Genomic DNA, 16,177 nt, shown 5'->3' with positions numbered 1-16,177 from the left:
AACACAGAATCAGGAATTACCAGTGACAAACAATGCTGTACCTAACAGCGTGGATCTACCAGAGGCAATTTGTTCAGAGACTGGAGTCATTATTTCATAGCAGAGGCTTGAAATCAAAACTTTAAAGTTTCTTTAGGTCAAGCTATAGCACAGCACTCAGAGCGCCAGCCAAAATCGCTGAAGGAAACGAGGAAGGCCACATGTGGAACTAATTACTCATGTAGAGGCCATGACAAAGAACATTTCTCCAGACTTTTCATGGGGGCTTCACTTTCAGGAAGTTGCTATAATTACTGTTCAAGTCTAGAGCAGCCTGCAAGCCGCTGACAGATCCAACAGACAAGGAGGAGGAGGGAAAGAGAGAAAAAAATAATGAACTTATCTGCCCTTTTTGACGAGTGAAATACCAGAAAATAAAGTACCACAGGAAAGCTCAAAAAGGTTTCCAAACGAGCCCTGACTTCCAGCGTTCAACTTTCTGTTTACTTTTTTATCTACCCTCTATCTTCAAATTACTTTTCTAGCCTGGATCGGACAGCAAATTTGTACTTCTACACTAACTCACTTTCAGTTGGCCACAGCAGAACTGTACATCTCGACTCTTTTTTTACAGCTTTTCCATACTGGGGCCCACTTCCTGCCCAGTTGAGGAAAAAAATCTGGCCTGAAGATGAAATGACTGCTTAACATTACACTAAAACATCTGGTACCATTTTATGCACAGACCCATGTCTGAGAGCAGGCGATTCTAGCGGTCTCTCCAGCGGCACAGCGCATACCCAAACCTCCCCAGGGTGACATCATCCCATATATGGACTCTCCAGCCCAGCCCTCCCCCTTTTCCTGGTCCTAAATTCATTGCCAGTTCCCCAGTCCGCAGCAAATGTGCCACGTCAAGACTGGAAATCACAGCCCTTGAGTGTGTCTCAGTCAGTGCTGCAGAGTTCAGGGGGGAAGCCGAATGCAACCCCTGGTACAGGAAGGGAGGCTTTTCCCAAAGACCGGGAGAGGATTTTAAGGACATAGATGGAAGCTTCTGGAGATCCTGCTCCGTCGCCCCAGTGTTCAGACTACCTGTTCAGGACAATGCCGTTGTACAGTAGTCTGCACATTGGTTAGACTGGGCAAGGGAGAGCAGCGCCATGGACAGCTGGAGACAAAGTTGCTGTTTCCAAGGAGAAGACATTTGCTAGCTCCTTTTTCAAATCTCATATCCAGTGTTTTTCTTCACAGGTTTTGCACACTAGGGACGAAGAAGCCCGCTCGGACACTGCTGAAACAGGACTGCTCCAGGGAAGACCTGCGGGTAAGGCCTTCTTGCCTGCTCACCTGGTCTGCGACCAGGAGAGCCTGGGTGGGGAGCCAAGGATGTGCGTTCACATGCGAGCGAGGCAGAGGTATATGTGTGATGGACAGCTATGCATTTAGCGTCAAGAGAGCAACAACGGGGGTGGTATATAGCGATTAACCAAATGTTATTCGATTTCTGAAGATGTATAAGTCAAGTATTTTCTTAAGTTTAAAAGTTTTTCCCACTTCAAAATGAAAGATGAAAAGACTCCAAACACTTAAGAGGATCTTAATGATGCTAGTTTTGAATTGTTGAAATGAAGAATGCAGAGACCTAAAAACTTATTTGAATGAGGGCTGTGGTATAACTTTTAACATCCCGGGATTTAATCCATTTTCCCCAAAGTAAATAATACTTGCTGTTTTTAAAATGTTATATGGATAGTGCTTTTCTGAAATTTTATTTATATAATATAAATATCAGGAATAATAGTATCTAACAATAAAATAAGAGGCTGCCAAGTTTTTGCCCACCAGACAAAGCAGACGGGACTTGCCCAGAAAAGAGCGCCAACTCAGAACTTACTGAGTCAGCAATTGAATAAATTGAGGAATAGAAACCTCTGTCTTCACTATCCCAATATATATAGTGTTACTTTTTTTTTTTTTTTAAATCCAAGAATGGTTGATAATTGCTGGTCAGCTGAGCCCTCGTGCCTATATTTTACAATGCTTCTATTTCTCTGAGCATTGAAAATGATAAGGTACTTTGTCTAGAAACTCACTGATAAAAAAGGAATTTGTAAACGAAGGCAAAGTTTTCTTTGGTCAGTTTCCAGCTGTCCTGGAGGTGAAGGAGGGTGGGAGAGGGGGAGGAAGGTGGGAGGGAGGAAAACCCTCAAGCTGAATGAAATCCCAATAGAGAGAATAATAGAGAAAGTCTGGGTTGCAATATGATCCATGCTGAACTTTAGAGGTGGATCCCTTAAAGAAAGTTCTGGAAAAATATTACTGCCTTACCCCTAATTCCCTCAACCTCCATTTATATCTACCCCTAAACAATTCTATATAATGAAAACATCTGTTCTAAAGGCTTTTGTGAAAATTGAATGTAAATCTCTTTTGTCCTCCTTTAAATTCTTTAAAGTTACAGTGGTTCCTGAACAAATCCTTTTTAAAATTATACATTTTGCAACAATTCAAAAATTGTCACAAGTTCTCTTTTGCAAAACATTTTATTACAAAAGGTTCCTCAAGTTGTCTTTTTTCAAAACTATTTATTTTAAAAATTACCCTTTGTATCATCCCAAAACTGGTATAAAAAAATACAAGTTTTCTCTTCTATTCATGGTTTTTAGGTAAAATATAAAAAGCAAGGAGAAATTTAGCTCTCTTCTCCACTTAGATGATACAATAAGTCATGTTTTTTTCTATTGTGACTTGGAGGCTTCCATACTAACTATTTTTAATAGAACAAGTGAGATTTTAAAAATTTATATAGTTTCTTTTACATACAAAACTAAAAGAAAACTATTAGGTATTACGGGAGCTTATTTTTTCAATAAATACATTTTTACTAATTGATACACAGTTAATAAAAAAGAAAGATAGCAATAGGGTATTTTGGCAATATTTAAGGTTTCTCAAATTTTGGTTTTTTGTTTTTTTACTCTGTAGAAATTATTCAATTTCGTAACTTGCTCTCATTTCATGTATATTTAATTTGAATGTCTTTCTTCATATTAAATGGCCTTTTTGTTTCAAAGAAACTAACCACCATCGGTCCCTCACCTATTTTCTCCCTCAGGATGACTTTTAGTTGGAGACAGAGGGAACCCGGGGGTGTCCTTGGCGAAAGGACAGGAGCAGAAACATAAGAATTAATTTGTAAAGGAGTAGCTGAGGAGCCCCTGCACATGCTTGGTGGAGGACAACCCATTTTTGATGCAAACTTTTAACAAATGAAAAGGAATAGTACTTATTTTTAAATTGCATGTGCTAAATTAAATATCAAAAGTAAAAGCTCGCTTCATTAAACCTCTGCTGACTGAAGGCACGATGGTAGTTTACGTGCTGGTACATACACCAACGTGTACACACACATCTTGTAAAATAACCTTATCTATTTCTAGGGTAATTAGAACAATGTTTCATTTTATTTTGATATTACTTTATAAGGAGATATACAAATATTTTAGGGAACATGGGATCTATTCCAGAGGAAACTAACCAACAGTGAACATCTTCAACTAAAACTACCCCTGGATATGATGGGAAGTGTAAGTATTAAAATTAAACATTATACATCATCAAAAAGAGAAAATTGTTTGCAGGGCTGTCCAAACTGCACTTCACAGAAACTTAGTAGTTATTTTTCGTTTTATTGCAGGGATGATTGATAAATTAGTCTAGGTACTGGATTAAAAGGAGAACTTTTTCCGCCACCTAAGAGAAAAGAAATTCAGAGCCTCAGCTTCAACACCATCATTTCTTAATTGGAAGAGGATCAATATAAAACAGTTTATTTACATTTTCGAACCCTCTGTTTTTTTTAAGCCATAGATCTCAAAATTAAAGAAAGTTTGCTTACAACGGGACAAAATTTCACACTGATCACTGCCTTGCAGTTAGTCAATAGGTTTAATGTCCTTCCGCCTTGGCCTTCGGGCTTTGGGGCCAGATAATGTGTTTATGTTTTTAAAAGACCAAAATATACTATCTACCCCCACCTCACGCCTACAGACCACCCAAGTTTTTCACTCTGTGGGAAAGGGTTTAAGTTAAAACTCCTAATGAAAGCATTTTTCCCCTCCTTTTTTTTTTGGTTGAAGTCTTAAAGCTGTTATAGGAAATAGAAGGAAAATACAACTTGGAAATGTAAAAAAGTTCTCTCATTCACCAGCGTCCATCCTTACTAAAAAGAAGCCAAAGCTTTCAATTATTCTACAAGAGATCTGCTCTTTAAAAACAACCCACTTTCCTGTTCTCTAAGGAGAATATCCCACCCATCACAATAATGTCTAAGTAACAGCTAAGAGACCATCACTCAGAAACCCCAGCTTAAAATAACTAGAAGGTCAGGCTTTAACCTAAGAGGAGACAGGAAATTCCTGAGTAAAGATTGCAACTTTCTTACTTGGTTTCTTCTACCTTTTTACCTCGGTGTGCTGCAAACTATGTAGATTGAAATATTTATCCATTTTTCGAAGGTCTCATTAAGAATTTTTATCAGTTTTAATAAATAGAAATAATGAAGTAAATTAAGGAAAATAATTAAATCTACATTTTGAATTTCCTGACTTATCGTGACAGCCAGTTTCCTGGAGTTGCTTTGGTTTAATTTTGCTATAGAAGACTTAGACTAAAGATAATCCTTTTCTTGCATTTTTTTCTTAAGATAATAAATAAAAGAAAAAAATAAGATGTAATAACCACATTAAAAGTTACATGTATGATAATAATGTAAATAGCTCTTTTCTATTTTAGCTAGTATTTTAAGTGATAATGAATTAACGTTCACTCTATAGTTTAGGAGAGAAAAAAAGTCTTAAATGTTTTTTTCAGCCTTTCATCTTTTCAACAAGCTTAGGGGCAGGTTCAAAGTAACTATGAAGTGTGCATATGCCATGTATTTACTATAACTGTGTTTTAAAAATCTATTAGAAACATAAATCGTCCAAAAGTCTTATGAGTAGAGTAATCATTTTTCAGCAAGATTTTTTTCCCCCTGAAAAACAGTTATGGTTTTTCAGGCTCAAATATTTTTGGATATCTTGGTTTTAGAACTGTTTCATATTAAAGGATAACATATAAACTCACATATATTTCTTTCTATTTTTTCAGGTTGCATGCATCATTCCTTTAATTGAGCAGTTAACTGGATCAAATTATTTATGGGAGAGAGAGGGAAAGCTATACAGAATTATAGTAATTTTTAATTTCCACCAATATACTCTTTGTAAGTGAATTACTCTATAAATGTTTTCTGTTGCAATGAATGCAGCAACAATAACAAAATAGTTTCTTAAGGTATTTGTTTTTGCATACTCTGACCTTGTAATTATTTAAATAGCAGCCAAGTTTACTGATGTTTTTGATTCTGCCAAGAAAAAAAAAGTCCTCTACTCAGAAGTGATGACCAGAAATAGAATCAGACATTTATTTTCTTGAAATTAAATAAATAAATGGAAAATTGCACTTCTCTTTGTTAAAACTGTACCATATCTAATCACTGCATAAAAGTTCAGATGCGTAGAAAACTGTCATTTTTTTCTCAGTTTCTAAAAACTATTTTACTCTCCATAAAGTTTCTATTTGCTATTTTCTCAGAATTTTACAATTAAAGGGAAAAAACAAACTGTTTATTTTCTTTAAAATTCTTTTAAAAAATTCCTAAGTACACACTCCTTGAATAACGTTTTGTTTTGTTTTTTAAGAAATCCCACTTATTGGAATTTTGACTGTCTGGATATTTTGTTTTTTAAATGACAGGGGAATTTGTTCAACACCTCTGCGGACGTGAATTGATCATTTATATTCAAATAGCCAGTAGAATTATTCTCGACTCATCTGAATTAAATTTTTTATCTGTATATTTAACACCATTAACTCTTTCTTATACAAATTATAAGGGAATTTTCCAAAGGGTCTGGTTTTACTTTTTGGATATGAAATGAAGTTTCCTTTTCTGTGTTTAAAGTTCTATTTTGTAACTGTATTGCACTAACAATGTCCAAAACACGTTCTGCGCATCACCATGGGTATCGACTTCTTAGTGTATACCCTTTACATTCATGGCACGGCCCTGGAGTTAATTAAGAGGAAAACTTAGGCTCACAACTGCTTTTTATTTGGTTTTCACATCCATACTTAAAAACTTTGCATTAAAAAGAATATGAGAAATTTAAACTCCTGTTGCTTAATAAAGTATTGGTAAAAATACATCCCCTTGTAAAATCCCACTATCAAAGCATCAGATACCAGTGTCAGCTGGTTGAATTGCCAAATACATTAGGCTCATTAATTATTTTGAAAATGGCTGCCGTTTCCATGTAAATGACAACTTGCTTTTTCATGGGCAAGGTTATGGTACTTATCTACTACAAGAAACATGTATAAACATAGTCTTTATCTTTAACTTCAGTTTTAAAATATGCAGAGTTTCGTGAAGAGGAAAAACATCTGGTTCAATTACTCTGAACTCTGACTGCATGTGGGCCAGTAATAACACGAATTGGATTTAAGAATAAACCTTGTGTTTAATCTTTTTTTGTTTTTTCCTTAAACTTTCAATGTGAGTTTTCTGTTACATCAGTTATCCCTGTTAGCACATTTGGAACAAATGTATAAGTGTACTTTCTGAATAAAGTCAAAAGTCTAACTTGTTTTTAGTTCCATAATGTTTTAATGTTTAATTCTATTGTGTGTTTTTCTCCCTTTCCCCTAACCCTCCAAAATCACCAAATCTGGAAAACAGACTGATTCTATCTGCCCATGAGCAAAGGAAACCCGAAGGAACCAAGGGCCTGGCTGGACGGAGTTGTCATGTGTCTGCCTGTCTACACTTGCTGTGCAGAACATCCGCTCACCTGTACAGCAGGCACAGACAGGCAGTCACATGACAACCCAGCCTGAATGACAACCAGCCATTGAAAGAAAGCAGCCCTCACACCATAGCATCTACACCAAGAGCTACAACCAAAATGAGGGGCGCGGGGGCCTGGGGTTTTAATCTGTTGGTTTAATACTTAACTCGTATGTATTATTATTATTATTTTATTTTGATTCAAATATTGAAACCCACCAAAATTAAAGTGAGTGGTGCCTATGAAATATAATAAAACCCATTTCTGAAAATGTTCCTGTGCTTTCTATAGTTCTCTTTTCCTAATTGTTGTCAGTAAATTACTACCCTTGACATTTATTGCACACAGCTTTGTAGCACCCCATAATCAATACAATAAAGCAATATAACTTCAGTCTAATGCTTGACAAAGAATAAATTATTCTAATAATTCTCCAAAAACTAAGCTTAGTTTTTCTATATTATGACTTTTTAAGAGAGAGATAGGGAGAAAAGAAAAAGAGGGAAGGGATAATATTCCAGAGGATCATGTATTTTGAATTAATAAACTCTACTAGGTTGGATCCCAGTAAAACATAGTGAAAAGAGTATTTATTTCCAACATAATTTTCAAATGTGTTAAAGTAATTGCTTCTCCTCTTTTGATATATAGAAAGTTGAAATTGAAGCTTTGATATTTCCAAATGTCACGTTATGCATAGATTCATTACTGTTTCATTGTTTAAGAAGGGGCCTATACTACAGTTCTAGGAGTAGAATTTATAGGGCCAACGTATTCACTTGGAATATATGCTCCCATTCACTGTAAACTTTCAAACTCTTGAAATGTTCAGCAATTCAATTATTTTCAAAAAGAGCAAGGAAAGGAATTAATGAGTATGCAATGTATATTTTGCCATATCTTTTGAGGAAATGTCAAAACTTCAGTTTACACACTGTGAACTGGAGTGAAATGATCAAGGCTGGCTTTTGTACATGAATGCTTTAAACACTTAACGGTAAAAAGAGAGGAGATGGGTAAAATTAGAAATTTGTCAACTTTTATTTGGCTTACTAAAATATTTTAACTTCAGTATTTAAAATTAATTTTCATCTTTTTTATAAAGATTCTGGTCAGGCTTTAAAAAATGTAGCACAAAGCTACCCAAAATTTTCTGCTTTTTAATTTAATTAAACATTTCAAGTATATATTTTGGGCTAAAGCAAACTATTTTTATTTAGAGATTTCATTTTTAAAATGAAATATTTAGTCTTAAGGCTAAAAGCCCCACGAGGTTAAAAATTCCTAAAATTTTGTGATATTTTATCAAACCTGACACTATAGTTTCTTTAAAAAAAAAAGTAATTAGGCAAAACTATGAAGTAAAAATATGATTAAGGCTAAATTCTTGCATTTAAAAATCTGGCCTTATGGAAATACATCATCTGCGAAAATATCTTCTGCAAAACACATTGTGCAATGAAGGTTTTTACCTTAAGGTCCCATGACTTGCAAATAAAGCACTAAACAATAATGCACAAAATATAAACAAGAAGACAATGTACAAATGTCTCACAGAATATTTACATAGTACTACCCAGTTTTAAGTGCTTTATATAATCTGCAGCAAACACCGCCAACAGGAGTCCACATATGAATCATTCTACTGGACCCTGCAAGGCAGTCCCAGGACGGTGCTTGAGAGCTCTTTGGAGGACACAATAGCCGGGTCAGAACATAAAGGAGACTGTTCCATTCCAACAAACTCCAAAGGGAGAGCTAGGAGGCCAGGGGAGTCATCCTTACGTGAGCTACTCCAGGATAATGTTTCAAATAATTTTCCTTTAAAACATGAGGTTAACATCTTGGTCTTACATTTTTTTACTTAGCTCAAAAAAAAAAAAAAAAGGCATAAAAGAATGTTATATATATTTAAATTCATTAAATGAGGTATATTTTAAATTTTTACTCTTCCAGGAAAGACTAATATAAAGGCTAATATTGTTCTTCCAGAATAAACTTTTGAGTAGGACAAAGAATACATATGGCGGGGTGGGTTTGGGTCTATAAGTATTTTCAATAAATTTGCAACAGAACTTGCCATTATGGTTTGTTGAATAATACTCTATATTTTTCAAAATTATAAATCTTTGGATAATGCCAGAACATGGAAATGTTTATATGAAATAATCCTACATTAAAAAGCATAACATAAAATAGCTTAAATTGTGGAAAAAACACAATTACGATCACAAAAAATATTAAGTAACATAAATGAATTAAAATTCAATACCTATTGGGACTTTTTTTTGGTAAAAAATACCTAAGTTTTGGCTAACTAAAACAACCCAGCAAGGAGTGTGACTAGTGTTCACAGGGTCAATCGTGACCTCCTCATCACAGGGAGCCTGCAGGCTCAGCAGGAAACAGACAGAATCTTGAAAGCACAAGTGAAAATGGAAAGAGCTGAAGATTTCTATAACTTCTTGGTCTTACAACTTTGGCCAGGGGAGAAAGCTGTCGTTTTATTTCCTATCATCGAAGTTACATTTGTCATCTGTTACAGCTACATAACAAAAACAATACTAAGTAAATATCCTTATAAGGGAATTATATAATCTCTTTATCAAGCTATCCAAACACTTCAACCCACAAAAATGAGGCCTGTAATTTTTTAAGAGTCCAAAGAATGTCCTTATTTCAATGCAGATTTTGGACTTTCTTCAATAGTGTAAGATTAGTCCATTTCCATTGGAAACACTTCTGTTGAGTTACCCTACTTTCCTATGCGTTTCCCATAATGATTTTAATCTTCACGTTGGACTATAGAAATAGAATAAATATTGGCTATATGCTATTATTATACATAAACTAGCAGATCCCTTTCTTTTAGAAATTTTAACTATCATTTACACATTTCCCACTGACATTAAGAAAAATAACACTGTTTTCTCCTTGAATCAGAGTATGCTATTCATCTAAAATTCATATTTTAGAAATTTTAAACAAAGGCCATCACTTTTTTTCCAAAGCTGATTTTAAAGTATTAACGTAAAATTATCTAAACCCCAAATCCTTTTGAAATGATAGTTTCTGGTTTATTCCCACATTTTGCGCTTTTCTAAATCCCTCCCAAGAACTGTGCAAAATATATTTACAGTGTATGAAAATAACATTGGGACATTTATTTTCTGCTTAAATGATCTTCAATCCAGGAAGTTACAGAGTCAGAGGAGGAAAAAAATCCATTAACCTTTAATGATGAAAATTTTTAAAAATTTTTTAAATTTTAAGACATAGATTGTCTTCAATGATAATTTTATCCTATAATTCAATAATTTAGTTTACATTCTTGAGATACCAGGACATGATGAATTATTATACCAGGACATACTGCAGTTATTCATTTATTTGCTCAATCACATCTTCACTCAACTGACATTCACTAAGTACCACCTATCACTGCCGTGTCCCCTGGCGGTAGAACAGTGAACAAGACAATGGCTCCTGGTCTCAAGAGGCTTACAGTTTAGCAGAACTTAATCACAACCGATACTCAGCAGGTACACTGAGTTGTCATGTCAATTTTCACCTTCTGAAAAAATCCCTTAAATCCATCCATTTCTATCACTTCCATCAACCCACCCCAGCCCACACTACCATTATCTCTTACGCAGACCACAGCAATAGTTTTCTAAAACCTCCCCAATCCAGTTTTGTCCTCCTCCAAACCATTCTCCACAAGGCAACCAAAAGGACCTATAAAAAAATTCAAATCTCATTATGTGACTCTCTAGCTTAAAAACTTCAAAGCCTTCTCATCATTCTCGGGATCAAAATCCTTAATCTTCATAGAGTCCTTTTCTCTCTTTGTTCCAGTCACACTGGCCTTAATTGTATCTTAAATTCATCAGGCTCAATCTTGCCTCAGGGCACTGATACAAACTTCTGACCACCCAGTTTCAAGTGCCCCCATGCTGTGATCCCCATCTTAGACATTCTTTAAGTCAAACACATCCCTGGATTTATTTTCTTCATAGCTTCATAGCATTGGACAGGTTTTCCTGTTTGTTTACATATTTTCTTTATTGGGAAATATGCTTCATGAGGGCAGGTACCATGAATTCCTTGCTAACCATTTTATCCTTAGTGACTAGGATAATGTCTGGTACATAATAGGTGGTCAGAAAATATTTGTGGAGAAATGTCCAGGTTATTAAGAGCACAGCACTGACACTTAGCTGCCTAAATCACTCATTGTCTTTGAGTCTCAATCCCCATCTCTGAAATGGAAGAAAATGTAAATAAAGTGCTGACTTAACTCAGTGCCTGGTAAACTACAAATACTCAATGAATGCTAACCATTATGATGATGATCATCATCATTCAGATTGAAAGCTGGCCTTCACAAATTTAAGCAGGCAGAATGAATGGGGGGGGATGCTATTTACAACCACAATTACTGTCTAACTAGGAAGCATCTTGTTAACTGGAAGTCCATTTGGTTTGGTTGAGCATTTTGACTAGTTTAGATATGCAAAGGTGGGCCTGCAGTGAAGACCAGACTAGATGCTGAGAAGAGCCAAGCAGATGTACGTAATAAAGTGAGAAGCTCCTTGAGTTTGGGGCAATCCAGAGGGACAGCATTGAGGGGAGAGATGGCAGGGGGAGGAGAAAGAGAGAAGCTAATGTACTGTTCTTGGGCTGGGCCAGCACAAGGCCAAAGCTGCCAGTGACACACCCAGGTGGGGTGTCCACTGGCTAAAACCTGCTGTGCAGAGGGTTATCCAACAGTCTCTTTGAGGTTGTCTGAATTGTTGTATTGCTTCCCCAAATCCTTAGTAAAGATACGTACTACAAGTATCTTTACGTTATTATTTTGATAGAAATCAAAGCAACTAAGTATCATCTGTCTCAGATTCAAGGGTATACAGGTGAACAAATAAGCCTGCATGTCCAAGCTCTGTCCTCACCCCCATAAACAGCTACCCTTTGACTTGGGGTAGACACACCAGCAGAATGCTCTGGGGAGGATGAACCCTGGAAGAGGCCCATGCAACCCCTAGAAATGTGCTCAGAGCCACTTGTGTAGGAAACTTGAGAGTCTGGGGTACTGGAGCATGATCTGGGACAGCCAGGTTTGGGCAAATCCCCTTGGTGATTAGTTATAAACTATTTAACCCTGTAAAAGATGGTCTATTTCTTTTCATGTTGCAGAAAGCCCCAATCTTAGGGTAATGTTAGAGGATAACATACAGTCAAGTAGGTAGATTAATTATGTCTACCATAACCACATTGTATTACTAAGACTCCTTGAAGAAAACATGTGGAAATAACATGGCCTGGGACACAGGTGGAAACCTTTCTATTAAGCTCATCTATGAGTAATATTACAAATAACATTACTGTAATGTAGAGTAATGGTTCAAAAGGTACAGGTCCACAGATGCTTGAGGGTATCCATGAATCCATCCAAAACTCAAAGGTAGGGTGGATAGATCCATTCAGGATGGGGAGGAAGCAGGAAAAATGCTGGGGGACTTACTATTACAGCCATGTCAACTCTAGCTTAAAATTATTACCCAGGTTATCATGCCATTGCCTGTGCCAGCTGAGACAGGAAATCCCATGGTTGATGTCATGATCACTAATTCTTGGCTGAGGTGTAGGAGAACCCCTAGGCTGAAGGGAGGCAGCACAGAAAGTCTCACTGAAGGAATGGGATCTGAGTTCCCTCTTAGTGTCTGAACATTACCCTTCTCTACTAAAAGCCCTAGATCCCATACATCCTATCTCACAACATGAAATGACAGAAGAATTGGAAATTAGAAGACATGTGAATCAACAAATGACATTCAGGGGCCGGTCCGGTGGCACAGCGGTTAAGTGCATGTGCTCCACTTCGGCGGCCCAGGGTTTGCAGGTTTGGATCCCGGGCGCGCACCGACGCACCGCTTGTCAAGGCATGCTGCGGCAGCGTCCCATATAAAGTAGAGGAAGATGGGTATGGATGTTAGCCCAGGGCCAGTCTTCCTCAGCAAAAAGAGGAGGATTGATGACAGATGTTAGCCCAGGGCTAATCTTCCTCACACAAAAAACAAACAAACAAACAAACAAACAAACAACATTCAGTGGGAGGGCACAGTGTTACTTGCCATGGCAAGAATAACATGTATGTGTGATACCTCAAAGTTGATAAAAACACTTATTAACATATGATTCCTCAGATTCCTACAAAATCCCTTTGAGGTGATTTGGTCAGCAATAGTCGCCACTTGGTAAGTGAAAAGACTGAGGCTCAGAGAAGACTGATTGGTTCCAACACTGGCAGTTGGTCACAGCAAATCCACATCCTCCAGCATCTCACCCTTTCCACTCACTGCACCAAGCATATGGTCTATAGGGTCTTTTGTTCAATTAATGCCATCCTGGAAAACAGTTTAAGCCATTGTTTTTTAATCACAGATATATTTCATAAGTCATTTATATTTATTACAAACCTGTCATAAGTTCAATAAAACTATATATATTCATATGATATAATATGCTATTTATTCAATAGCCAATTAGATTATAATGAAAATATACCAGTCTAATTACCCAAGAAAGCAGGAGGATGGCAGAACACAGAAAAGAATATGACAATCCTCTATGAAAATCTGAATATAAATTTATCATTGAATAAATGAATGAATCTATAACTAACAATGATATTTACTGTCACATTTGCTTGACTAAGAAAGATAAGCTGTTATGTAACAGGATTTCCAAAGTGTGTAGGTGCTGATGTGGGTATAGACAGCTACCATGGGGACAAAGTACAAGCACGCAACTTACCAACAAATTGACTCCAAAAGCTGAGTTAGAACTCAGCCTTACTTTTCAAAAAGGAATATTCTAAATTTGGGGTTTTCAAGGTAACCTACAGAAGCATGTTTAATCCATATGTAGCTGAACTATGGCAGCGAGACATTTATGGATTCTAAACATCATTTAAAACATTGCTGCTAAAGGATGGTGTTCAGGGTGCAAATTCAAGAGGCCAGAGACTGATCACTACCTTTAAGCCCCACCCTCCTGACATTTCTCCTTGACCTCCTTTCCCCACACCCTCCTTCCAGCCTCGGCTCCCAGCAGACACTAATAACTATTTCTTGAACATTAGCGAAGAACAAGAAACAGTGCTGTCCGCTCCCTTTTGCCCGGCAGCAGGCTCAGAGGTGGTCTGCAGTGCTAGAAGTCTCCCTTCTATTCTTGCCACCTCACCCCTTCTGCACATACATTCCATCCTACACATCATGCTCAAGAGTGATGTTTCTAAAACATAAATCCAATCATGTCACATCCTGTTGGAACACTCCAGTGGTTTTCAATTACCCTTGAAATAAAATCCAAATCATTGGGGGGCCGGCCCTGTGGTGTAGTGGTTAAGTTCGGTGTGCTCCACTTTGGTGGCCCGTGTTCACGGGTTCAGATCCCAGGTGTGGACCTACACCACTTGTCAGCCGTGCTTTGGTGGTGACCCACATACAAAATAGAGGAAGACTGGCAACAGATGTTAGCTCAGGGCAAATCTTCCTCAGCAAAAAAAAAAAAAAAAAAAAAAAAAATCCAAATCATTTGATGGGGCCTGATAAGGCTCTACCAGTTGGTACTTCTGATGTTATTTCCTACCTCTCTCCTCACTGCTCCTATATTCCAGCCACAGGTGCTCTGCTGGCTCCCATCCTGGGGGGGAGTGGGGGTTATATTTATGGTTCCCTCTGTCTGGAATGTTCTTCAACAAAATCTTCTACACAGCCCATCATTCCAGTCTCTGCTCCAATGTTACCTGCTCCCAAACACTCAACCTAAAGGTCCTTTCCCCACCACTTTCTAGCTCATTGCCCTATTTTATATTCTTCAGAACACTTAATATTTGATAATGTATTATTAGTCCACTTGTTAGTTCCATAGAGTAACAAACTTGTTTGTCATTTTTTCTTTCCTGAAATGGTCTAAACTGAGAAAACAAACCTTTCCTAAACTTCCTTCATCTAAATCACTCCAATTTATTTCAAGCTTCATTCCTACCCTCCCCCACGCCCAACCACCCTCCACACACATACCTTTAATAAAATGTTCTCTGGCACTCAGTTAATATTATAACTGCACACATGTATTTTCTATTTGTTGTAATCAAGTGCTCGTGAGGGAGCTTCAGCAGCAGAGATTTTGTAAAAAGTTATCCTGAGTTTACAGAGGAGATGAGGGGATGACCAGTAACCAGGAACTCCCCAAGCTCTCAAGACTTCTTCCTTCCCTCCAGGGAGCATCACGTGCCTTCCAAAGGGCTTGTTTCAGTACCCACACAGCCAAATGAGAGAACCCTAAAGCCACAGTCCAATGGCAGTAGCTGCCCCAGAGTCCTCAGAGTCCCTGATACTAACATGTGGGAAAAGGTCAATGCTGAGATGCCTGGAACTCATCTCAACAAATCCTCTGTAGGATGAGGTTGACTGGGACAATCCAGCATCTCTGGGAGTCTTGCCTGCTTTTGTGGTTGAGAGCGTAAGCTCTGGAGACAGACAGCCTGGGTTCGAATTTCTGCTTTGCCATCAACTAGCTGTGTGACCTTGGGAAGTCAGGTATCCTCACCAACACTAAGCAATAAGGGAAACTGAGTCCCTATACAAACGACTTTTCAAAAGGTTTTTTTTTTAAGTTTACTCATCTGAAAAACGGGGATAATAATAGTACCTATTGCTAGGGTTATAATGTGGATTAAACGAGTTAATTAATATACAAAAAACACTAGCTCTTATTTTTATGATTCCTCAGCAAAATCTTTTGCTTTCCTTAGAATAACTGAGAAAGGCCCCAAGACTGATATGTATTGAAATGTACATGAATGATCATCTAAATCCTTGGAAACAAAATGTATTTAAGAGAAGATCTCTTAGGGCAATTGAACACAAAAGAGGATACCCCGTTTACTGATTGTTATATCCAGGAAGGAGTCTCAGAGCTCCTGAAGCTCCCACAGAAGCACAGCAGCCAGCACAGGAAAGGAACCACTGCTCATCCTCAAACTCTCACAATGACCAATTCCATGTTTGACTGAAGTCAGTGAAATATTGACATAAAAATTTAAAATAAAGCTTTGAATAGAAATTTTCTTTGGACATTTCTAAAGGATGTGATTTCCCTTACCGCAGAAAATTTAGTGGCGATCAACTGATCGTCTGATATTTATTCAACACACTATAGTGCACAAAGCACTTAGGAAATAGAAAGAACTATATAAGACATGAAACTTCTCCTCCAACAACGGACAAAGGCAC

At 37.2% G+C, this 16,177-nt stretch overlaps 1 protein-coding gene across 1 annotated transcript in view; it reads right to left on the bottom strand.

Annotated features, from left to right (window-relative positions):
• DNM3 (dynamin 3) overlaps positions 1–16,177 on the bottom strand; it is a 532,803-nt gene that overhangs the window by 241,699 nt on the left and 274,927 nt on the right. The gene's annotated exons all lie outside the window — the stretch shown is intronic.

Source organism: Ceratotherium simum, chromosome 2 (assembly GCF_057802395.1).
Source record: "Ceratotherium simum simum isolate JZ-2026a chromosome 2, ASM5780239v1, whole genome shotgun sequence".
NCBI classification, from domain to species: Eukaryota; Metazoa; Chordata; class Mammalia; order Perissodactyla; family Rhinocerotidae; genus Ceratotherium; species Ceratotherium simum.
This window is presented reverse-complemented; position numbering and strand designations above follow the sequence as displayed.